The sequence below is a fragment of the Oryctolagus cuniculus genome, chromosome 12 (assembly GCF_964237555.1).
Source record: "Oryctolagus cuniculus chromosome 12, mOryCun1.1, whole genome shotgun sequence".
Classification (NCBI taxonomy): domain Eukaryota; kingdom Metazoa; phylum Chordata; class Mammalia; order Lagomorpha; family Leporidae; genus Oryctolagus; species Oryctolagus cuniculus.
In genome coordinates, this window is record NC_091443.1 from 98,285,026 (window position 1) to 98,309,872 (window position 24,847).

Genomic DNA, 24,847 nt, shown 5'->3' on the forward strand with positions numbered 1-24,847 from the left:
AGGCATAGTAAATAAAATAGGATGAAACTGGAATGAAGAGGGATACCAAGATCAATGAAAACAGAGAAAAATACATAAATACAAACATACATATGTAACAGCTAACTGATTTTTGATGAGAATCCCATAGTCCTTTCAATAAGTGGTGCTGACAATACTGGATATACATATATAGAAGAATGAAATTAAACGTCTATGTTTCACCACACATAAAAATCAACTCAGGGGCTGGCACTGTGGTGTAATGGGTGAAGCCACTGCCTACAGTGCCAGCATCCCATATAGGTGCCAGTTTGAGTCCCAGCTGCTCCTCTTCCAGTCCAGCTCTCTGCTATGGCCTGGGATAGCAGAAGATGGCCCAAGTACTTGGGCCCCTGCACCCACATGGGGGACCCAGAAGAAGCTCCTGGCTCCTGGCTCCAGATCAGCACAGCTCTGGCCATTGCAGCCATCTGGGGAGTGAACCAGCGGATGGAAGACCTCTCTCTCTGTAACTCTGTATTTCAAATAAACAGAATAAAATCTTTAAAACGAAAACTAAAAATAAAAAATAAAAATCAACTCAGATGGATCAAAGATATAAATCTGAGACCTGACAATACAAAACTGCTGGAATAAAACATAGGGAGACATCTCTTTTTTAAAAAAAAATTACTTGACAGATAGAGTTAGACAGTGAGTGAGACAGACAGAGAAAAAGATCTTCCTTCCGTTGGTTCAACCCCCAAATGCCCACTACGGCTGGCGCTCTGCTGTTCTGAAACCAGGAGCCAGGTGATTCCTCCTGGTCTCCCATGTGAGTGCAGGAACCAAGGAGTTGGGCCATCCTCCACTGCCTTCCCAGGCCACAGCAGAGAGCTGGACTGGAAGAGGAGCAACCAGGACTAGAACCCGGCGCCCATATGGGATGCCGGCACTGGAGGCGGAGGGTCAACAGAGTGAGCCATTGCGCCGGCCCCGGAGATATCTCTTAAAAGAGGTAGAGGCAATGACTTTTTGGTAAAAACCCTAGAAGTTCAGGCAGCAAAATTAAAACTTGATGAATGGGACTACATCAAACGCTGAAGCTTCTGTACAGCAAAGAAAACAGTAATAGAGTGAACAACCAACCAATGGAAAGGGATAAAATACCTACAAACTACTTACCCAACAAAGGATTAATATTCAGAATATATCAGGAACTCAACAAACTCAAAATCAAGCATCTAATGCAGTTAAGAAATGGGCACAAGGGGCCTAAAAAGACAACTCTTTAAAGAAAAAACACAAATGGCCAACAAATAGATGAAAAAAAAACTATTACTAGCCATCAGAGAAATGAAAATAGGGGCTCACACTGTGGCATAGCAGGCGAAGCCTCTGCCTGCAGGGCCATCATCCCACGTGGGCACTGGTTCATGTCCTGGATGCTCTTCTTCTGATCCTGCGCTCTGCATATGGCCTGGAAAGCAGTGGAAAATGGCCAAAGTGCTTGGGTTCCTGCAACCACATGGGAGATCTGGAAGAAGCTCCTGGCTCCTGGTTTTGGATGGGCTCAGCTCTCGCCATTGCGGCCATCTGGGGAGTGAACCAGCAGATGGAAGACTTTTGTGTGCCTCCCTCTCTGTCTGTTAACTCTGCCTCTCAAAGAAATAAAAGCTCTTTAAAAAAAAAGAAATGCAAATCAAAACCCCAAAGAGATATCACCTCATAATGCTAGAATGCCTATCGAAAAGAAAAAGTAAACAACTCTAGCAAGGATATGGAGAAAGGAGAACTCTCATATACTGAGCATGGGAATCTAAATGAGTACAACCACTGCAGCAAACACCGTGGGGATTTCTAAAAACTAAGAATGGAACTGCCATATGACTCAACAATCTCAGTACTCAGTATATCTCAAAAAGATATGAAATCATTGTATCGAAGAGATACCTGCTCCACCATGATTACTGCAGCACTGTTAACAATGGCCAAGATATGGAATCAACCAACGTATCCATCATCAGATGAAGAGATCAAGAATTTGTTGTGTACATACTAAATGGAATACTACTCAAGCATTTAAAAATGAAATCCTGACCTTTGCAGCAAAATGTATACAACTGGAGGATATCGTGTTAAGTGAAAAAGGCCAGGCACAGAAAGACAAATAACGTGTGCACCCCTTCACATAAGCAAGCTAAAACCCTGAATGTATAATGCATAATAAAGGATGGCAGGCACTGCGGGAGATGGAGGGAGTTTTGATGATGGGCACAAAATCAGAGTTAGACCAAAGGAATAAGTTCCTATTGTTACACAGCACAGTGAGGAGACTAGCTCACAATAACCTAGTAGGTATTACATGAACACACAGAAGAAATTCCAAGCCTTCAATCATAAAATATTGACAAAGAAAGGGAAATGTTGATTATCCCATTTTTCATCAGGACCCATTGCAGATATGCACCGAGACATCATACTGTAGCCCTTAAGTAGGTGAAATTATTGTTAATGTCAAAATTTTCAGAAAACAGAACCATACCATGAACCAGCACCACCAACACTGGGTCCATGCCCCATAGAAAGGAACTAAGTAGTTCATGTATCTGTAGTCTCATGTTTGAAGCACATTTTCAGCCATGAAGGAAAAAGCAGGGAGCACTCTGGTGTGGTCATCAACAATAATAATCGCTTGCCTCTTGCAACAGTAGACCAATAAAATCCACCTGCCAGGTGGCATGTGAGAGGAATCACCTCTCCAAACACCACCATGGGAGAAAAAGGAATGATGTGAGTTTTGTCTGCAAAACAGACATCCCTGGGGGACTTTCCAACTGAGTTGGATGGAATAGGAAAACCACAATCAGAAATCCAAAATGACAGGTATAAGATGTCCCCAGATCAGATATGCCTGGGAGAAGAAACTCATTCTGGTACCACAATAGGAAAATGTCCCCGCATCAGATATGCCCAGGAGTTCAAACTCATTTTGGAACCACAGTCTCCACTATGAGGGCAGGGATTCAGATAAAGCAGACGGCATTTTTGTCTCACTAAAAGGGAATAGTATCTTGGCATACAAAATTAGCTGAGAGTTCATCAGCTGAAGGGGTCAAGAGTTTGTTGTATATATACGGAATGGAATACTATCCAGCCACTTGAAAAGAATGAAACCCTGTCACTTGAAGCAAGATGTATGAAACTGAAAGTAAGTGAAAACAATCCAGACACAGAAAGACAAATACTGTACCCACTCCCTCACAAACACAAGCTAAAACAATCGGGGGCCAGTGCTGTGGCATGGTAGGTTAAGGCTCTGCCTGTGGTGCCAGAATCCCATGTGGGAACCCACCTGCTGTTCCTCTTCTGAACCAGCTCGCTGGTTATGGGTTGAGAAAGCAATGGAACATAGCCCTAGTGCTTGGGCCCCTACATCCACTTTGGGAGACCCAGAGAAAGATCCTGGCTCCTGGCTTTGAATTTGCTCTGCTGCAGTTATTGCAGCCATCTGGGTAGTGAATGAGCAGAAGGAAAACATCTCTCTGTCTCTCCCTCTCTCTATAGCTCAGCCTTTCAAATAAAAATAAATAAATCTTTAAAATGCACCAATCTGACTACATAATAATTAATAAAGGATGTAAGACGTTGGAGGGAAAATGCAAGGAGTTTGGATGATGGGTACCACATCAGAGGTATATCAAAGGAGTAACTTTCGAATGTTACACAGAATAATGGAGAGGATAGCTCACAATAACTGAGTATGTGTTGAATGAACATACAGAAGATATTCCAAGTCTTCAATCCTAAGTACTGACAAGTAAAGGGAAATATTGATCATCCCATTTTTAATCAGGACACATTGCAGACATGTACCAAAATGTCACACAGTAGCCCTTAAGTATGTACAAGTATTGTTAATTTCAAAATTTTCAAAAAAAATAACCTTCACGTGAACTAAAAACTCCATCACTGTGTATACACCAAATGGACAGGAACTAAGTATTTCAGATATTTTTGGTCCCATGTTTAATGCACCAGGGATGAAGTACTTAGAATCTGATGACATTTTCAGCCATGAACAAAGAAGCAAGGAGTAGTCTGGTGTAGGCTTACGTAACAGTAAGCACCTGCCATTTGCTACAGCAGGTCAACAAAATCCACTTGCCAGGTAGCATGTGAATAATCACCACTCCAAATGCAATCACGCGAGAAGCAAGAATGACAGTTTTGTCTGTACAGCAGGTGTTTCTGGGGGACTTCCACAACTGACTTGGATACAATAGGAAAGCTACAAGCTGAAATCCAAGTTGATAGGCCTATGAGGTCCCAAATCATATAAGCCTGGGAGGCTCCCCGATGAAAGCAAGGAGGTAGATAATATAAAGTACAGTTTTGCTACATTAAAAGGCAGTAGAGGCCGGTGCCGTGGCTCACTAGGCTAATCCTCTGCCTAGCGGCGCCGGCACACCGGGTTCTAGTCCCGGTCGGGGTGCCGGATTCTGTCCCGGTTGCCCCTCTTCCAGGCCAGCTCTCTGCTGTGGCCAGGGAGTGCAGTGGAGGATGGCCCAGGTGCTTGGGCCCTGCACCCCATGGGAGACCAGGAAAAGCACCTGGCTCCTGGCTCCTGCCATCGGATCAGCGCGGTGCGCCGGCCGCAGCGCGCCGGCCGCGGCGGCCATTGGAGGGTGAACCAACGGCAAAGGAAGACCTTTCTCTCTGTCTCTCTCTCTCACTATCCACTCTGCCTGTCAAAAAAAAAAAAAAAAAAGGCAGTAGAATTTTGGCAATCAAAATAGCTGAGTTGCTCAGTGAGGTTAGGCCAGTAGCACAGATATCAACAGTGACCCACCAAAGGAGGAACTCCAAAGTAAGGGTATAGAGTGTCCAGTTTGAGGCCACACAAAGGCCATTAGGAATTGGTGTTGTCCCAAGAATTGGTGGATATGTGAATTTCAAGATGGCCTTGAGTGAGGGTGGACTGCTCGACGACAAGTAGGACGATCACAAGTTCTGCCCCCTGAGACACATGACACTACCCCTGTATCTGGAAGGAGGTATCTGATGTGAGATGACCGATGGGGCTCTGCAAATAGACGAAGTGTCAGAGGCTGACATCCTCGTCAAGGACACAGACTCCTCAGGGTGTGGGTTTGTCTGGCCTCTGAAAATACCACTTCCATTTAACAAGAGATTCTCAGTGGCTGGAGGCCAGGGCCCAGCTCATGATGCTGAGGGAGGTAGTCCAAACTCTCTGTGAGTCAAACAGTAGTGTCACTACAAGCTCAAAGCTAACTTGAAGTCCTTTACCCATGGGACCCTCAGAACCAAAAACTAGCCGTAGAGTAATCCTTAGCTTTTTCCTTGGAAGTATGCCTGACCAAGGTGCATCCTTGTGGGTGGCTGGTGAGACAGATGAATCTTAGGGTTCTTTAGAGGTGAGGAAGTTGGTGTTATCAGAAACTGAAAATGTGCTGGGCTTCCCTGGTTGAAACTGAATCAGTGAGGAAAAGCAGATATATGTGGATTTGTTGAGGAATTTGAAATCCTTGTTCAAAATATAGACCAAAATTTGAGGTTGCAAGCTCTCATCTCACATGGAACTAAGGTCCACACCCACTTGGTCAAGAAGTCAGTTGCTGATGATTGAGGCCCATTTTTCCTCCTCCTCTTGATTATCAGTTGAAACGATGTCCTCAACATAGTGTCACAGGTGGATGCTAGGAGACAACTGAAGGCCAGCCAGATCCTGTTAACACAGACCACGAGCCCTGGAGGACCATACCGGCAGCCCACTGGAAGTCTCATAAAGGTGCACTGTTGGCCTTCAAATTAAGGGCTGGCACCACAACTCAATAGGGTTATCCTCCACCTGTGGGGCCGGCACCCTGGGTTTTAGTACTGGTCAGGGCGCCAGATTCTGTCCCGACTGCTCCTCTTCCAGTCCAGCTCCCTGCTGTGGCCCAGGAGTGCAGGGGTAGTCTGATAATATCAAGTAAAGCAAATTCAAAGGGAGGCATGACCTTCTTGAGGTGGTGGTAATCTGCAGGATGCCTCCATTCCTATCCTCCATCTTTGAGAAGGTCCTTGATGGGTGAGTTAATAGATGACTCAGTGTACTTCAGAGAATACTTATACTATGTCATGGACAGCTATGTCAATTCCCCACTTGTCCTGCCTGAGTGGCTATTGTAGGGTGTTATCAATATAGGGAGGTGTTGTGTTAAGTGTCCGGGCTCTACACAAGCATGCCACATCAGTACAAAAGACTTGGGATTGATCTAGGTGAAGAACAGAAGTCTTAGGCTGTCCATGCCAAGGAACAGAAATGATAGCTGAGAGGTGGGCAGAAGCAACACAAGGACTCATGGGAAGAGGTTGGGTCCCGTCTTAATGCTGACCATGGCAGTCGACCCAAGGGCATGTCCTCTTCATAGTCTGTCAATGAATATTGCGTGACTGATGCACTACACTGGGAAAGATCACAATGCCATAGGAGTTAGTGCCTGATGATTCGTAAGGGTCTATAATGTGACCCTAACACATGGTGGTTGTCACCCATAAAGATGCCTGGTGATGACTGCTTACCCCTAGTGTGCTCAAGAATCCCACCATTGTTGAATGTCTGGTGGTCTTCTCTCTGTCTAGAAGGGCCTCAGTGGTGTCCAGACCATCTGGAGAAACTCATGAGACTTGCCTGAAATGAGCCAGTAGGCAGCAGTGCAGCCTGCAAAGCCATTGACTTTGTTGTTGATGCTCAGAATAGGTCCCATTGTGTTCATAATGGATCAGAGGAAGTCAGAGAGCGCACCACATCTGATTACACAGCACTGGATTGCAGGGAGATGCTGAAGGAACCTCTGGCTGTGAACACTCTGCGTGTCTGCCTTGGTATTTCCCAGGGTGCTCATGGTTTGCGGAGCTTGATTAACTTCCGAAGTTGCCGTCAACAGGGCCAGAAGTTTTGCTTGGCACTGTTGTGCAACTGCTCTTGCAAATAACAATGGGAATGCTGATGTTGTGGCACAGCAGGTAAGGCTTCAGCTAACAATGCTTACATTTCATCTTGTAGTGCTGGGTCATGCCCCAGCTACTATGCTTTCAGTCCAGCTTCCTCTTAAGGTACATGGATAGATAATGGATGATGTCTGAAGAACTCAGGTCTATGCAACCCATGTAGGAGAAGAAGATACAGTTCCTCCTCCTGGCTTCATATTGGTTAATCTGTAGCTGTTGCAGCCATTTGGAGAGTGAGGTAGTGGGTTGGATGATATCTCTATGTCTCTCCCTCACTAATTTTTTTTCCAATAAAAATCATTAAAATATAACAATGGCCAAGGAACTATTCCAGAGTTGTTAAGATGTCATTTGGGTTCCCCACACCCCATATCAGAGTGCATGGATTTCAGTACAATCTTCTTGCAGTGCAGTTTCCTGCTAATGCACACTCTGATGGAGAGCAGGTATTACGTCAGTTATTTAGGTCTCTACCACCAATGGGAGAGAACTGGATAAAGTTCTTGGCTTCTGACTTTGTCCTAGCCTTTCCAGAATATTTGCAGGCTTTGGGGGGTGAGGCCAACAGATTGAAACATCTTTCTCTATCTCACACTGCCATTCTAATAATTAGAATATAAAGGCAACAATACATTGTATTTGGCATGGCAATTAAAGACATCATTTTGGTGCCAGCATCCCATTACAGAGTATCGAGGATCAATACCTGTCACACATTCAAATCCAGGTTCCTGCTTATGCACACCCTGGGAAACAACAGAGGATGGCTCAGATAGTTGGGCCTCTGCCACTCAAGTGGAGTGATTCAGCCAATGGGAAATCTGTTTTCTGTCTTTCAATGAAACATAATGAATAATGCCTAAGTAAGTGAATAAATAAATCCACTGGGGCCAAGGTAGCTTGTTTGGGACTGTCCTAGGGGCAGCTTTCCCATTCAGGGGTGGTGACTGCACATACTCGCTGAAGAATGCCTAACAGCCTCAGTAGTTCTCTTTTATTCTTAACTGTACACCGTCCATTGAAATAAAGAGGCTCCTGCTGTACTGTGGTGTTTGACATGCTCTGGACGCCCACTGCAGTAGAAAAAGGGACAGTTTATGTTCACCCTCTGTGCAAACATGGCGCCATCTGTTTGTGCTTCCCAGGCAAGTTGGACAGGATCTTGATGTAGTTCAGTGAAAGCTGCCAGCTGCCAACTCTGTTGCCCGGTGATTTATAGACTACTTCCTGTCAGGAACACAGCAAGGCTGCCCTTCTCAATGTGTCCCTGTCCAGTCTTTGAGCAGGCTTTGTGTCTCCATCCACAGCAAGGTGTGTACCTCTGTGTGGACTTCCCCGGTGTCTGAGATATGGCACTTCACCATCTGAGACAGTTGCAGAGAGGGCAGCTGCTTTCTTAACCATGTCCTGAGTGGTGCCTGGCAGCATGTGAGGGGCAGCCAGCAGTCATCTGGTGCATCCAGACTCACGACCCCACAGCACACAAGACTGCAGTACCCAGGTGGAGATACCAGTGTCTCCAATGATCCCATGAGACCATGTTACTTAGATGCTGCTGCCATCAACACTCAGCACACAACCTTGAGTATAGGCCTTCCCTTAAGAAGCCTCACTGTCTCACTGGGAGTCTGTCGGGGACACAGAAAGCAGTGATAAACCAATGGGTGAACCCATGCACTCTATTAGCAATGGCAGTCCACAAGTCTACCAGGCACTACTCTAGTTCCCATATGGCAATTGACAGAGAAATTTCCCACAGGTAAACTTTAAGCCTTTTTGACAAGCTCTTATATTTATAACATGAAATATTCCTCAACACAACTATTAACAACAACTGAATTCAACCACATTGTAGAATACATGATGTTATGCACAGAAAAATCTAAACACTCCACCAAAAAATGGTTCAAGATGAAAAACCAATTCAGTAAAGTTATAGGTTACAAAATCAACATACAAAAAACAATAGCTTTTTATATTCTAATAACCAATTTGCCAAAAATGAAATCTAAAAATTAATCCCATACACAAGAGGGACAAAAAGAAAATATTTAGGAATAAATGTAACCAATTAAATGAAAGATATCTACAATGAAAATTCTAAAATGTTGAAGAAATAAATCATCAAGGACTCCCAAAATGGAAAAATATAACTTGCTCATGGATTGGAAGAATTAGTATAATTAAAATACCTATAAAGCAACCTACAAATTACATGAAACTCCTATCAAACACCAATGACATTTTTTACAGAATGAGAAGATAATCCTAAATTCCCTAAGAAATCACAAAATATCAAGAATAGCCAAAACGATCCTGAGCAAAATAAAAAAAAATCAACTTGGAGGCGTCAGAATACCTGACTTCAAAGCTTACTACAAAGCTATACAAGCAAAGCAGCATGATAGTGGAAATTCATTAATTAATTAATCCAAACAGGTAGAGCCAATTGATTTTCCATTAAACTGCTCAAACTATACACTGGAAAAAAGTATAATCTATTCAATCAGTGGTGCTGGCAAAATTCGATGCATATATGTAGAACTGAATATTACAGAACTATAAAAAATAAAATCCTGTTATCAGCATCAAAATCGTAGCAACTGGAGGATTTCATGCTCAGTGAAATGACCCTGACAAAGAAAGACAAATATTAGATGTTCTCCTTTATATATGGGAGCTAAAATTTTCTTTTAAAAAAATCAGACAACAACAAAAGAAAAACAGAAAAGAAACTAATGCCTGTGTGTATCAGTATTGCCGCAAATATAGTTTTGTCAAACTTTCTTTTATATCTTTGTCAAATTGTTATGAATGATATGCTACTATAATTTTAATAAATCATGCTCATTTTAAAATTTACTGTGTTATGACTGTAGTAGACATTTTTATAAAACCTTTGATTTAATAAATAAAAATTTCATAAGTACAACTTTTGGATTATAGCAGGTCTTCCCCCCCCATACCTGCCCTCCCACCCGCAAACCATCCCAACTCCTATTCCTTCTTCCAACCCATTCTTCATTGAGATTCATTTTTAATTATCTTTATACACAGTCTATCAACTCTATACTAAGTAAAGATTTCAACAGACTGCACCCACACAGACACACAAAGTTAAAAGTACTGTTTGAAGACTAGTTTTATTGTTAATTTTCATAGTACAACACATTAAGGACAGAGGTCCTACATGGGGAGCAAGTGCACAGTGACACCTGTTGTTGATTTCACAGCTGACACTCTTCTATTTGACATCAGTGATCACCCTAGGCTCTTGGTCATGAGCTGCCAAGGCTATGGAAGTCTCTTGAGTCCACAAATTGCAACATTATTTAGACAAGGCCATAATAAAAGTGGAAGTTCTCTCCTCCCTTCAGAGAAAGGTACTGACCTCTTTGATGGCCCTTTCTTTCCTCTGGGATCTTACTCTCAGAGATCTTTCATGTGAGTGATTTTTTTGCCAAAGTGTCTTGGCTTTCCATGCCTGAAATGCTCTCATGGGCTTTTTAGCCAGATCTGAATGCTTTAAGGGCTGATTCCAAGGCCAGAGTGCTCTTTAGGGTATTTGTCATTCTATGAGTCTGCTGGGTGGCCTGTTTCCCATGTTGGATCATTCTCTCCTTTTTCATTCTATCTATTGTTTTTAGCAGACACTTGGTCTTATTTATATGATCCCTTTGACACTTAATGCCATCTTACTAGTTAAAGTGATCAGTTTAAGTTCATAACTGATCATAAAGATAGGACTTTTTTTGTTTGATTATTGTTATTGCCCTTGCCTATATTCTTCCTTACTAGCTGAACTCTTTATTGAGTGGACTATAAAGCTCTTCTGAGATAAATTAAAAAATACACTATTTCAAAAATAAAAGATTTAAAAAGAATGATCAACCCTCACTTTTAAAATTTTTGGCTTGTTAAGAATAGTGTACAAATTGAAATGTCTCTGTAGTGATTCTCAAAAACCAATAAAATCTCAAATATGAAAAAAAGCTTATCTTGTATTCATTGTATTGCTCTGATGCAATACAACTGCATTCAATTGCAATACAATTGCTATTCAATTTCACATACACATGAAAACATACTACCATTTTTCTTAATTAAAGGAAACAATCTCAAATAAATGTCCATCACCAACTTAAAACACAGCATAGTAGCCTTTAGACTGAACATGACAAGACAGAACAGTTCAGTTACCTACAGGTTCTGTTTTTGCTTGCATTAATTAACCATTTTCAAATACCATAATATTAGTTGTGACATTAATCATTTAAAACCCCTTAACTTTATACACCTAATAACATATTGGTATTTTTACTTAAATGTTATCAACAAGAGTTGTACATATTTATGGGCTAGTGTGACATTTCAATACTCATATAAAATTTGTACGGACCAAGTCTACATTAATCTTTCGACACTATTGTATGGACAGAGCCTTGAGCTCCTTTATTTCATTTTCTAACAACAGATATAATGGATCCCTGTGAGCTGCACACATCTCCCTGTATGGTTCTAGGAAATTACTCAGTAATCTACTGCTACTGCGATAATCATCCATATCCATTTTTCCACCTAGTTTTAATATTGCAATTGGTTTCAAAAGCAAAACAGAGACTTAATAAGGGGGAGGGGGAGGTAGGTGGGAGGGAGGGAGGGAGAGAGAGAGAGAGAGAGGGAGAGAGAGAGAGATAAAGACACCACCCATCTAGTAGTTCATTACCCAAATGCCCAAAATACTCAGGGCTGATCTGACCCAGGCTGAAGCTGGGAGATGGTCTCCAATGTGGTAGCAAGAATCCAACTACTTAAGCCATCACTGGCTGCCACTGGTATCCTGAGCATTGTCTTTCCCACCATGCCAAATGTCTACCCTTCAAAAAACTTTCGGACATACCCTCATATAGCCCTGGCTTCCAGAGGAGGCGGCTACAGTCCCTTGTCTTGACCCCATCACTGCATGGTCTCTACTCCCAAATCACCACACATGCAAAGCTCCTGATCAACTCCAGCCACAGCATCTGGTTTAATGGATCCAAATGAAGACACGGGAAATCCTGGCCCATCAGGGTTACCAAACATGCAGTCACTGGACATAAAGGCCCACATCTGAGGCAGAAGCAACCTGGATAACCACATGTCCAAAACTGAAACTGCATCATTGTTACACCACATATTAAAATCAACTCAAAATGAACTGCAAGTCCACACAGAAGATCTGAACACTTACAACTTATAAAATAGAAAAGTCCTTGACATTAGCCTCAAGAGTGGTTGCTTATGTGTTAACAACTAAAGCACAGAGAGCAAAAGCAAATATAAGGAAATGAAATTACAACAAAAAGCAGTCAAGCAAAGATCAATGAAATGAAAGGCAAACCAATGAATATGAGAAAATATTAGCAAACCAGATGTGTGATCAAGGGAGTAATACAAGCATACCACTAAGAAGCAAAGAATACAATTAAAAAAGGACAAAGGACTGAATCAATGTTTTCCAACAAAGACATACAATGTACCCAGTGGGTATGTGAAAAAGTTCTGAACATTGCTATCATCCGCATAATGCAAATCAAGATGACAATGGTTATCACCTCATATCTGTTAAATGGCTACTATTAAAAAGTTAAAAGATAACAAGTATTGGGCAAAATGTAGATAAAACAGAAAGCACAGTATTGGAGGGAATGTAAATTGTACTGTCCACTATGAAAAGCAATATGGAAGTTCCTCAAATGAAATTTAAAAAGGAACAACCTAAGTAGAACAAACAAAAAAAAATACTAAGAGGGATAACATATTAAGCTGCTCATCAACAGTCAGGGTGAGGGCTGATCAAGTCACCGTTTCTCATAGTGTTCATTTCACTTTAACAGGTTTCCTTTTTGGTGCTCAGTTAGTTGTCACCTATCAGGGAGAACAAGTGATATTTGTCCCTTTGGGATTGGCTTATTTCACTCAGCATAATGTTTTCCAAATTCCTAACAGGGATCCCTTTTCAGTTAAAATGTAAACACCTAAGAATAATTGTGTGTTAATTACAGAGTTCAACCAATGTTACTAGAACAAAAAAAATACTAAAATGGATAAAGTATTACATTGTACATCAACCGTCAGGACAAGAGCTGATCAAGTCACTGTTTCTCATAGTGTCCATTTGACTTCAAAAACTTTCCCCTTTGGTCTCAGTTAGTTGTCGTCAATCAGGGAGAACATATGATATTTGTCCCTTTGGGACTGGTTTAATTCACTCAGCATGATGTTTTCCAAATTCCTCCATCTTGTTGCAAATGACTGGGTTTCGTTGTTTTTGACTGCTGCATAGTATTCTATAGAGTACATGTCCCATAATTTCTTTTTTTTTCTTTTTTTTGGGGGGGGGTTTGATTTTTTTTAACTTTTATTTAATGAATATAAATTTTCAAAGTACGATTTATGGATTACAATGGTTTCCCCCACATACCGTCCCTCCCACCCACTACCCTCCCCTTTCCCACTCCCTCTCCCCTTCCATTCACATCAAGATTCATTTTCGATTATCTTAATATACAGAAGATCAGCTTAGTATACATTAAGTAAGGATTTCAACAGTTTGCTCTCACACAGAAACATAAAGTGAAAAATAATAGATGATTTTTTTAAATGAGGATGAAATCAGATCAGACCTATTGTCATGTTTAATCCCAGTGAGAGTCAAGTTGGGAGTTGATAATTTCTTTTTTTTTTTTTTTACAGAGGATCAGTTTAGTATACATTAAGTAAAGATTTCAACAGTTTGCACCCCCATAAAAACACAAAGTGAAATATATTGTTTGAGTACTCGTTATAGCATTAAATCTCAATACACAGCACATTAAGGACAGAGATCCTACATGAGGAGTAAGTGCACAGTGACTCCTGTTGTTGACTTTACCAATTGACACTCCTGTCTATGGCATCAGTAGTCTCCCTATGCTCCGGTCATGAGTTTCCAAGGCTATGGAAGCCCTCTGAGTTCTCCGATTCTTATCTTGTTTAGACAAGCTCATAGTCAAAGTGGAGGTTCTCTCCTCCCTTCAGAGAAAGGTACCTCCTTCTTTGAAGACCTGTTCTTTCCACTGGGATCTCACTCGCAGAGATCTTTTGCCAGAGTGTCTTGGCTTTCCATGCCTGAAATACTCTCATGGGCTTTTCAGCCAGATCCGAATGCCTTTAGGGCTGATTCTGAGGCCAGAGTGCTATTTAGGACATCTGCCATTCTATGAGTCTGCTGTGTATCTCACTTCCCATGTTGGATCACTCTCCCCTTTATTTATTCTATCGGTTAGTGTTAGCAGGTACTAGACTTGTTTATGTGCTCCCTTTAATTCTTAGTCCTTCCATTATGATCAATTGTGAACTGAAATTGATCACTTGGAATAGTGAGATGGCATTGGTACAAGCCACCTTGATGGGATTGAATTGGAATCCCCTGGTATGTTTTTAACTCTACCATTTGGGGCAAGTCAGCTTGAGCATGTCCCAAATTATACATCTCTTCCCTCTCTTATTCCCACTCTTATGTTTAACAGGGATCACATTTCAGTTAATTTTTAACACTTAAGAATAACTGTGTATTAATTACAGTATTAAACCAGTCATATTAAGTAGAACAGACAAAAAAACTACTAAGAGGGATAATGTATTAAGTTGTTCATTAACAGTCAGGGCTATGCTGATCAAGTCACCGTTTCCCATAGTGTCCGTTTCACTTCAGGAGGTTTCCTTTTTGGTGTTCAGTCAGTTGTCACCGATCAGGGAGAACATATGGTATTTGTCCCTTTGGGACTGGCTTATTTCACTCAGCATGATGTGTTCCAGATTCCTCCATTTTATTGCAAATGACTGGATTTCGTTGTTTCTTACTGCGGTATAGTATTCTAAAGAGTACATATCCCATAATTTCTTTATCCAGTCTACCGTTGATGGGCATTTAGGTTGGTTCCAGGTCTTAGCTATTGTGAATTGAGCTGTAATAAACATTAATGTGCAGACTGCTTTTTTTGTTTGCCAATTTAATTTCCTTTGGGTAAATTCCAAGGAGTGGGATGGCTGGGTTGAATGGTAGGGTTATATTTAGGTTTCTGAGGAATCTCCAGACTGACTTCCATAGTGGCTTGACCAGTTTGCATTCCCACCAACAGTGGGTTAGTGTCCCTTTTTCCCCACATCCTATCCAGCATCTATTGTTGATAGATTTCTGAATGTGAGCCATTCTAACTGGGGTGAGGTGGAATACCGAAATCAATACACAATTCTTCTTAAGTGCTGAAACTTAACTGAAAAGTGACTGCTGTTAAATATAAGAGTGGGAATAAGAGGGAAGAGATGTGCAATTCGGGACATGCTCAAGCTGACTTACCTCAAACAGTAGAGTTAGAAACATACCAGGGGATTCCAATTCAATCCCATCGAGGTGGCATGTACCAATGCCATCGCACTAGTCCCAGTGATCAATTTCTGTTAACAATTGATTGTAATAATAACGACTAAGAACCTAAGAGATCACATAAACAAGAATAGTGTCTGCAAATACTAGCTGATAGAATCAAAAAGGGAGAGAATGATCCAACATGGGAAGTGAGATACACAGCAGACCCATAGAATGGCAAATGTCCTAACAGCACTCTGGCCTCAGAATCAGCCCTTAAGGCATGCGGATCCGGCTGAAATGCCCATGAGAGTATTTCAGGCATGGAAAGCCAAGACACTCTGGGGGAAAAAAAAAAACCTAAATGAAAGATCTCCGTGAGTGAGATCCCAGTGGAAAGAACGGGTCATCAAAGAAGGAGGTACCTTTCTCTGAAGGGAGGAGAGAACTTCCACTTTGACCATGGCCTTGTGTAAAAATGATCAGTCAGTGAACTCAGGGGGCTTCCATAGCCTTGGCAGCTCATGACAAGAGCCTAGGGTGATTACTGAGGCCATAAACAAGAGTGTCAATTTGTTAAGTCAACAACAGGAGTCACTGTGCACTTACTCCTCATGTAGGATCTTTGTCCTTAGTGTGCTGTACATTGAAATTTAATGCTATAACTAGTACTCAAACAGTATTTTTCACTTTATGTTTCTGTGTGGGAGCAAACTGTTGAAATCTTTACTTAAGGTATGCTAAACTGATCTTCTGTATATAAAGAGAATCGAAAATGAATCTTGATGTGAATGGAAGGGGAGAAGGAGTGGGAAAGGGGAGGGTTGCGAGATGGAGGGACGTTATGGGGGGGAAGCCATTGTAATCAATATTCTGTACTTTGGAAATTTATATTCATTAAATAAAAGTTAAAAAACAAACAAAAAAAGATATCCTCAGTATTTCATATTGAAGGCTTAGAGAGATGATACACTATAGGATTTACAGTTCTTAAGAACCACTTAAGTACTGAATGTAATAAACAGAGGTGTGTTCTTTATAATGTGAAAAAAAGGAACAACCTTTAATAGCCATGAATTCAAAAGAAAATCACCATCTCAAAGAACTGTCTGCACCCCCACATTCACTTCAGCATCATTCACAATTCCATGATATGGAAATAACCCAAATGTTTGTTGATGGACCTATAGGGTAAAATGGGATACACACACAGTGGAATCCTCGCCAACCTTAAAAAGAAAGGAAATACTACTTTAACTTGTCACAAGATGGATCCAAAAGTATGGAACTATAGGACATTACAATGAGTGAAACAAGACACAGAAATAAGAAATACTACATAAGCACACTTACATGTGGAATATACAAAAGTCAAACTAACACAGGGAGCAGGATGGTGTTTGTGATGAACTGGAAGCATGAAAATGAAGAGATGTTAGTCACAAGGTACAAATACATGGTTATGGTGCTGGAGCTGGGGTGTTTTTAAAAGCTTGAGCCTCCACCTGGACTGCCAGCATCCCATATGGGCACAAGACCGAGTCCCAGATGCTCCACTTCCCATTCACCTCCCTGCTAATGTGCCTGGCAAAGCACTAGAAGACGACCCCACACCTTGGGCCCCTGTGCCAAAGCAGGAGACCTGGGGACAGCCCTGCCACTGAGGACATTTGAGGAGTGAAATAATGCATGAGATGAGATATCCCTCATCCTCTCTCTCTGTCTCTGTCTTACTCTCTTCTCTCTTTCCTGCCTTTCTATATTTTTTATGTGACAGGTAGAGTTATAGACAGTGAGAGAGAGAGACAGAGAAAGGTCTTCCTTCCATTGGTTCACCCCCCAAATGGCCTCTACAGCTGGTGCTGCACTGATCCAAAGCCAGGAGGCAGGTGCTTCCTCCAGGTCTCCCATGCGATTGCAGGGCCCAGGCACTTGGGCCATCCTCCACCATCCCGGGCCACAGCAGAGAGCTGGACTGGAAGAGGAGCAACCAGGACTAGAACTTGGTGCCCATATGGGATGCCGGCGTCGCAGGCAGTGGATTAACAAAGTGAGCCACAGCGCCGGCCCCTGCCTTTCAAATAAATCTTACAAAAATCAAATTTACAATTATGAGCTAAGTTTTGAAAATCTAATACCTACCCCAGGTAACCAGTTCACACTATATTCTGTACTTGTAATTTCCTAGGTCAGTATTCTTAATAAAACACTATGAAAATGATAGGAGTGTAAGTGAGAGGGCAGATATGGTAGGAAGAATTACTATGCTGCTAAAGATGTATTTATTGAATGCATAAAATATGTGTACCTTAAAAAAAGCTTTCTGGGAAAATACATAAATAAAATAAGTTTAAGAAATACAATAAGAGTGATAAATTTGTTAAGTAGCTTCACTGTACTAATCCTTTCATACTGTATTGTAAGAACCAGGAGAGTCGAAAGGTTTGTGTGAAAATGCAATATATAGATCAGACTCATATAGAAACACATATTGTGTGCCTTGAATATATACAATTTTTGTTTCTCAGTTATACTGTTATAAGGCTGAAAAATAACACATGCAAAAATAGATTCCTATACTTAAAATGCAAATAAAAATTAAGGAACTTAGGTTAATATTGTGGGGTTTCGGTAGGCTTCATGGGATAGAAATGATTTTTAAAACATTCATGATCAGACGAGATCAGGTGCGACAGGATGGTATGGCCGTAGACTATACTATACAGCAGTCAAAAACAACGAAACCCAATCATTTGCAACAAGATGGAGGAATTTGGAAAACATCATGCTGAGTGAATTAAACCAGTCCCAAAGGGACAAATATCATATGTTCTCCCTGATTGACGACAACTGAGACCAAAGGGGAAAGTTTTTGAAGTGAAATGGACACTATGAGAAACAGTGACTTGATCAGCTCTTGTCCTGACTGCTGCTGTACAATGTAATACTTTATCCATTTTGGTATTTTTTTTTGTTCTAGTAACATTGGTTGAACTCTGTAATTAACACACAATTATTCTTAGGTGTTTACATTTTAACTGAAAAGGGATCCCTGTTAGGAATTTGGAAAACATTATGCTGAGTGAAATAAGCCAATCCCAAAGGGACAAATATCACTTGTTCTCCCTGATAGGTGACAACTAACTGAACACCAAAAAGGAAACCTGTTAAATGAAATGAACACTATGAGAAACGGTGACTTGATCAGCCCTCACCCTGACTGTTGATGAGCAGCTTAATATGTTATCCCTCTTAGTATTTTTTTTGTTTGTTCTACTTAATACTTTTGGTTGAATACTGTAATCAATACACAATTATTCTTAAGTGCTAAAACTTAACTGGAAAGTGATCGCTGTTAAATATAAGAGTGGGAATAAGAGGGAAGAGATGTGCAATTCGGGACATGATCAAGCTGACTTACCTCAAACAGTAGAGTTAGAAACATACCAGGGGATTCCAATTCAATCCCATCGAGGTGGCATGTACCAATGCCATCGCACTAGTCCCAGTGATCAATTTCTGTTAACAATTAATCGTAATGATAGGACTAAGAACCAAAGGGATCACATAAACAAGAATAGTGTCTGCAAATACTAGCTGATAGAATCAAAAAGGGAGAGAATGATCCAACATGGGAAGTGAGATACACAGCAGACCCATAGAATGGCAAATTCCTAACAGCACTCTGGCCTCAGAATCAGCCCTTAAGGCATGCGGATCCGGCTGAAATGCCCATGAGAGTATTTCAGGCATGGAAAGCCAAGACACTCTGGGGGAAAAAAAAAACCTAAATGAAAGATCTCTGTGAGTGAGATCCCAGTGGAAAGAATGGGTCATCAAAGAAGGAGGTACCTTTCTCTGAAGGGAGGAGAGAACTTCCACTTTGACCATGGCCTTGTCTAAATATGATCAGAGTCGGTCAACTCAAAAGGCTTCCATAGCCTTGGCAGCTCATGACAAGAGCCTAGGGTGATTACTGATGCCATAAACAAGAGTGTCAATTTGTTAAGTCAACAACAGGAGTCACTGTGCACTTACTCCTCATGTAGGATCTCTGTGCTTAGTGTGCTGTACATTGAGATTTAATGCTATAACTAGTACTCAAACAGTATTTTTCACTTTATGTTTCTGTGTGGGAGAAAACTGTTGAAATCTTTACTTAATGTATGCTAAACTGATCTTCTGTATATAAAGAGAATCAAAAATAAATCTTGATGTGAATGGAAGGGGAGAGGGAGTGGGAAAGGGGAGGGTAGTGGGTGGGAGGGATGTTATGGGGGGGGAAAGCCATTGTAATCCATAAGCTATACTTTGGAAATTTATATTCATTAAATAAAAGTTAAAAAGAAGAAAAAAAAGTATAACATTCATGATATGGGCTGGCATTTTGGCGTAGCAGCTGAGGCCAACAAATGCAATGCCAGCATCCCATATGGGGACCAGTTCCAGTCCCAGTTGCTCCATTTCTGATCCAGCTCTCTGCTACAGCTTCGGAAAGCAGTAAAGGATGGCCCAAGTCCTTGGGCCCTTGCACCCACGTGGCAGACCTGAAAGAAGCTCCTGGTCCCTGGCTTCAGATCAGCGCAGTTCTGGACATTGCCACCATCTGGGGTGTGATCCAGCAGATGGAAGACCTCTCTCTCCGCCTCTCCTTCACTCTCTGTGTAACTCGGACTTTCAATTAAATAAATCTTAAGAAATTATTCATGAACTTGACTAAACTAAATTTTTTTTATTTAATGAATATAATTTCCAAAGTACGACTTATGGATTACAATGGCTTCCCCCCCATAACGTCCCTCCCACCCGCAACCCTCCCCTTTCCCACTCCCTCTCCCCTTCCATTCACATCAAGATTCATTTTCGATTATCTTAATATACAGAAGATCAGCTTAGTATACATTAAGTAAAGATTTCAACAGGACTAAACTAAATTTCAGGCAGTTTCTATTTTGAAAATAAAGATTCAGGATTTCTATCAAGAGAATATTTAAGACAATATCCAAGTAACATATTACACTGCCATCTCATCTCCCTCAAACTGAAAACTCAGAAATAGAAAAGGAAAGGAAGTGTATCTGAAGGAAACAGGAAAGTGAAAAGTGAAATGAGAACTATAAATTACTATATGCTATTCTACCACCCAGGTGTGTACATTCCTATGTGCATGTAACACAGTTACATATTACAGGCAGGTTGAGAATTCCCCAATTAAGCTATGGAACTGAAAATGCAGGCCCTGCTTCATCAGCATGTGACCAGTGACACTGCAACTGTACCAAACTCTAAAGAGTACACTCCCTGCTATCCAAATTCCTACTGGATTTAACTTGAATTTGTATCCTGTAAATGAAGTCTGATAGGAAGATGGGGCAAGTGCACAGTCTGAGTTCTCACTGACTCACTGGGACAGGTCTTGGTCACAGTCCTCAGGCTCACTGCCCTAAAAAGCCTTCCATTTCCCATCACTGGTGACAACTATGGCCCTTGGTTCAAAGCAACACTTGGTTGTGGGCACATTATGTATAGAGAACACACGTTTGGGGAGGCACCATGGTAGTTTCTCACCTAAACTCAATCTAAATTCCTAGGGTTTCCATATTGAAATGCATGACAATTTTTAAACAACACAATCAATTTTCAGTTCCTACTAGGAGCTACACATTATGGAGTTAGTTCTGTCAAGGTTTAGAATTTACACTTTCCTATAATTTTCACAATGACATTCTTTTAGTTTATTTTGTAATCACAAGAAAGGAAGGAGGAAGGAGGGCAGGATGCTAGGGAGAGGAGGGAAAGGTGCCAAGTACATGCTCTATGTTCACCTTTATATAAATAAAAATTATTAAAAAAAGAAATTTAGCTGTGAAAACTGTAAGATGAAATATACAAACCAAATGGAGATACCATGTATTTAAGTTGAAGAACAAACCAAAACATGGCAATACCAAAATATTAAACCAGGATGCTCACAGCAGTATGGCAGGGCCTTCCCCGTGGAATGAGTAGCAGCACAGGCCTACAGCATCTTAGTCACCAGGGGCTGCAGCCTCTGCCAGGGTCAGGGGTGCTCACACTGGACTTGCTTCACTGGATCAATAGGTGGCAATGTCTTCACCGATCAGGTTGCTTTAGAACCCATTTTCATAAATGGCAGGACCCCAGCAGATATCATGAAGTATTTATCTGGAAAACTGTGGATCCCATTACACTGATCATGGTATCCCTATGTACCTCCAAAATTTAGGGGTCTGCCAAGAATTACTCAAATTCTACCTGCACAGAGCAGAGGGCTATACACCATGAACATTAGTCTACCACAAGAATATTTCTTGGGGATGGCACTGCGGCATAGCAGGAAAAGCTTCTGCCTGTAGTGCCGGCATCTCATAAGAGCACTGGTTTGAGTCCCCACTGCTCCACTTCCGATCCAGCTCTCTGATATGGCCTAGGAAAGTGGAAGATGGCCCAAGTGCTTGGGCCCCTGCACCCACGTGAGAGACCCAGAAGAAGCTCCAGGCTCCTGGCTACATACCAGCTCAGCTCTGGCAATTGTGGCCCTACGGGGAGTGACCCAGCAGACTCTCTCTCTGCCCCTGCCTCTCTATATCTCTGTCTTTCAAATAGTTAAATAAATCTTAAAAAAAACCTTTCTTTCCCCATTTGACACTCACATGTCATCTTCCAAAGTAATCAGGTGGGGAAATCAAGCAAGGTGATTCATTAGTGTAGGAGGGGTTACCAATCACATAGAGCTCAGTGTCTGTTGAAGCAGCAATTTTAAATTTAACGTCATATGTAAGAAAATATTTACAAAGTTTCAATGTCTTTGAAAGCAGCACTCTGAAAACTACACATATACCAATTCATTGAAGGATTTCCTGGACTCCATGCCTGTTCTCTCACTACAGCACTTCAGTAGAAAGCTTTATAATATTTGCAATATTGAACTGCAAGTCACAGTTTCAGTTTTTCCATTCATAATTATTGAGGCCTACATAACTCACAAACAAAATTGTATAAAGGTGAAACAAAGGCACTGTTTGTAGCAAACTCTCCATCTAGTTTTCCCCCATAGATATGACTTTCGTTAAACAGAGGAAAAGCATCTTAAGATGTTTGGCATAAACCACTCGAATTTTGGAATCTCCCCAGAAAGTTTCTATATTTTAACTTCTTATTAGTAGTACATTAGAAATTGCTAGCCGAGGATTTTTGTGGGAAATGCTAAAGTTTTATGATGGTCACAGGAGCAGAGGTGTGGAAAACGTGACAGAATTGAGACATAAAAGTGAAAAGCAAAAGAATCACATATTCATGTGGCTTTGAGAAGGGTGTAGGGACCAGCCAGCCTTTGAGATGCCTGGTGACTGTTATCAGAGAACATCTGTGGATGGGGAGCATGAGAAAACAAAAGAACAGATTTTTCTTGTTGTGTTGTGTGTAAGAGAAAAGAATTATGGAATCAAGGAACCAAGCTCTAAAATAGCCAAAACGAGAAAACTGTGGGCAATATAAACAGGTCTAGCTAATGATGGGAGTAAAAGCCAAGACCTTCCTGAAACACAGTACAGAGATAAGGCTGTCTAGGATGGGAAGACCAGTGAGAACAAACACCTGGACTTAACATGAGGTCATTTCAACTTCTAGATTTGAACAATCAGCACTAACAGGAACACCAAGAGTGGATACTGAGGAAACTGGAACATCCATGAGGACTTGCACCAAGGGGCTGTTTCAGAGTAGTCACTGGTCAGCATCTCATACAATGAGGATCAAGGAATGATCCTTGGGTGTCAACACTAGTAACTGCTAACCAGAAGGAAGGAAGACTTAATTCACCACATACTGTAAGAACCAAACCACAGAACACAATACCTACAGATTTTGAAATTTTGTGTTGTTTGAAACACAGGGACAAATAGGGATTTCATTTCATCAACTGAAGTTTTAGAACCAATTACATGGCAACCAGAGTGGATACTGCCCAGAAACAATGCCCCTGCCTTCTCAGACCTAAAAATGGTCTAGAAATATCATAATCCAAATGATTTCAATATTTCAAAATCTAATTTAGAAGTAAAAAGAACCTCTACTGAGTTATTCAGAACCTTACAGTTTTATAACTGAAACGAACATACTTAGGAAGTAATGCTTACTACTAGAAATTTCGGTGCCATCCTCGGATCTAGGTGCCTCTGATGATAAACAGAGTCACCATATGCCTAGTTAATGCAATAATATGATTGGGATATGTAAATTTTACATGATATGTCTCCCCATATAACCATATTCATTAACACAACAGAACAATGTATTCCTCAGGAACTTTTTCATAAAATTAGGGAACACTGGATATCACAGAGGCAGAATTAGAATTCAGTGGGGCAGTGACAACAATATACAACCATCTTTTTGGGGTTATCACTCAATGCTATCACTGCTGTGTTGGAGAACCCTTAATGAAAACTGAGATAAACCATCTAAGCAAATTAGGAAAAACAGGAAGCAAATCTTGCAAGCAGGAACTACCGTTTTGGTGACCAGATCCATTTTCTCAGCTCCTATACACTAAGTAGAACTATAAATCCAGAAAATAAAACAAGAGACCTGGAAATTCACACAGTCACCGGGCATCTAAATTGCCTACCCAAAAGAAGATGACTCACCTGCGGGTTCACCTATCCTGGCATCAGAATTCAGCCAGGTAGGCTCACACCTCCTGGAACTGTACATGATACCTCCAAGCACATATATATTTTAAATATAAAATTTAAAATCTATTTAGAACATATGATATTAAATTTATAATATAGAAGTATATGAATGATATGCACAAGCATTTCAAGAAGACTCACCAGGCGAGGATGGACAAACCTGAGGGTCCTGCTGAATCCACTGCCACTCCTCTGACACTGGCAGCCTGGCCCTTCCTGCAAGTATTGCTCTTGGCTGCTCACCTCCTTGTTCTTAGAGCCAGGGCTTAGCACATGTTCCAATGAAGAGCTCCACGACGCTGGACACCAAGAAGAGAAAAGGGAAACAGCAACACTGAGTATCCTTTTTATAAACTCGGTATTCAACGGCATACATCAAGTCTGATTGGATTACCTCCAGGCCCAACAATCAGAAAACAAAGACCAAGCCTGTGCAGGCTTGCACAGAGGGTGTGGCTCCAGGCTTCTCCTGAGCTCCTGCTGTCTGTCCCAAGTAGGCAGTGAGGCCAGGCTCCAGTGTAGTGGGGCCACAAGTTGATTGTTTGTTTCACTTCTGTCATGGAATTTATTCCACCATTCGATCTATTTTTTTTTTATTTTTTTTTTATTTTTGACAGACAGAGTGGACAGTGAGAGAGAGAGACAGAAAGAAAGGTCTTCCTTGTGCCGTTGGTTCACCCTCCAATGGCTGCCGTGGCCGGTGCACTGCAGCCGGTGCATTGCACTGATCCGAAGCCAGGAGCCAGGTGCTTCTCCTGGT

At 41.3% G+C, this 24,847-nt stretch overlaps 1 protein-coding gene across 24 annotated transcripts in view; it reads right to left on the bottom strand.

Annotated features, from left to right (window-relative positions):
• Positions 1 to 24,847, bottom strand: part of LOC127482730 (monoacylglycerol lipase ABHD2) — a 709,665-nt gene that overhangs the window by 524,989 nt on the left and 159,829 nt on the right. For 17 of the 24 annotated variants that reach the window (XM_070054462.1, XM_070054456.1, XM_070054448.1 and 14 more), the window contains one exon: positions 24,229 to 24,386. The exons of the other annotated variants lie outside the window; for them this stretch is intronic. The gene's annotated coding sequence lies outside the window, so the exon portion shown is untranslated. The remainder of the gene's footprint in view (positions 1 to 24,228; positions 24,387 to 24,847) is intronic. 24 annotated transcript variants of the gene reach the window in all.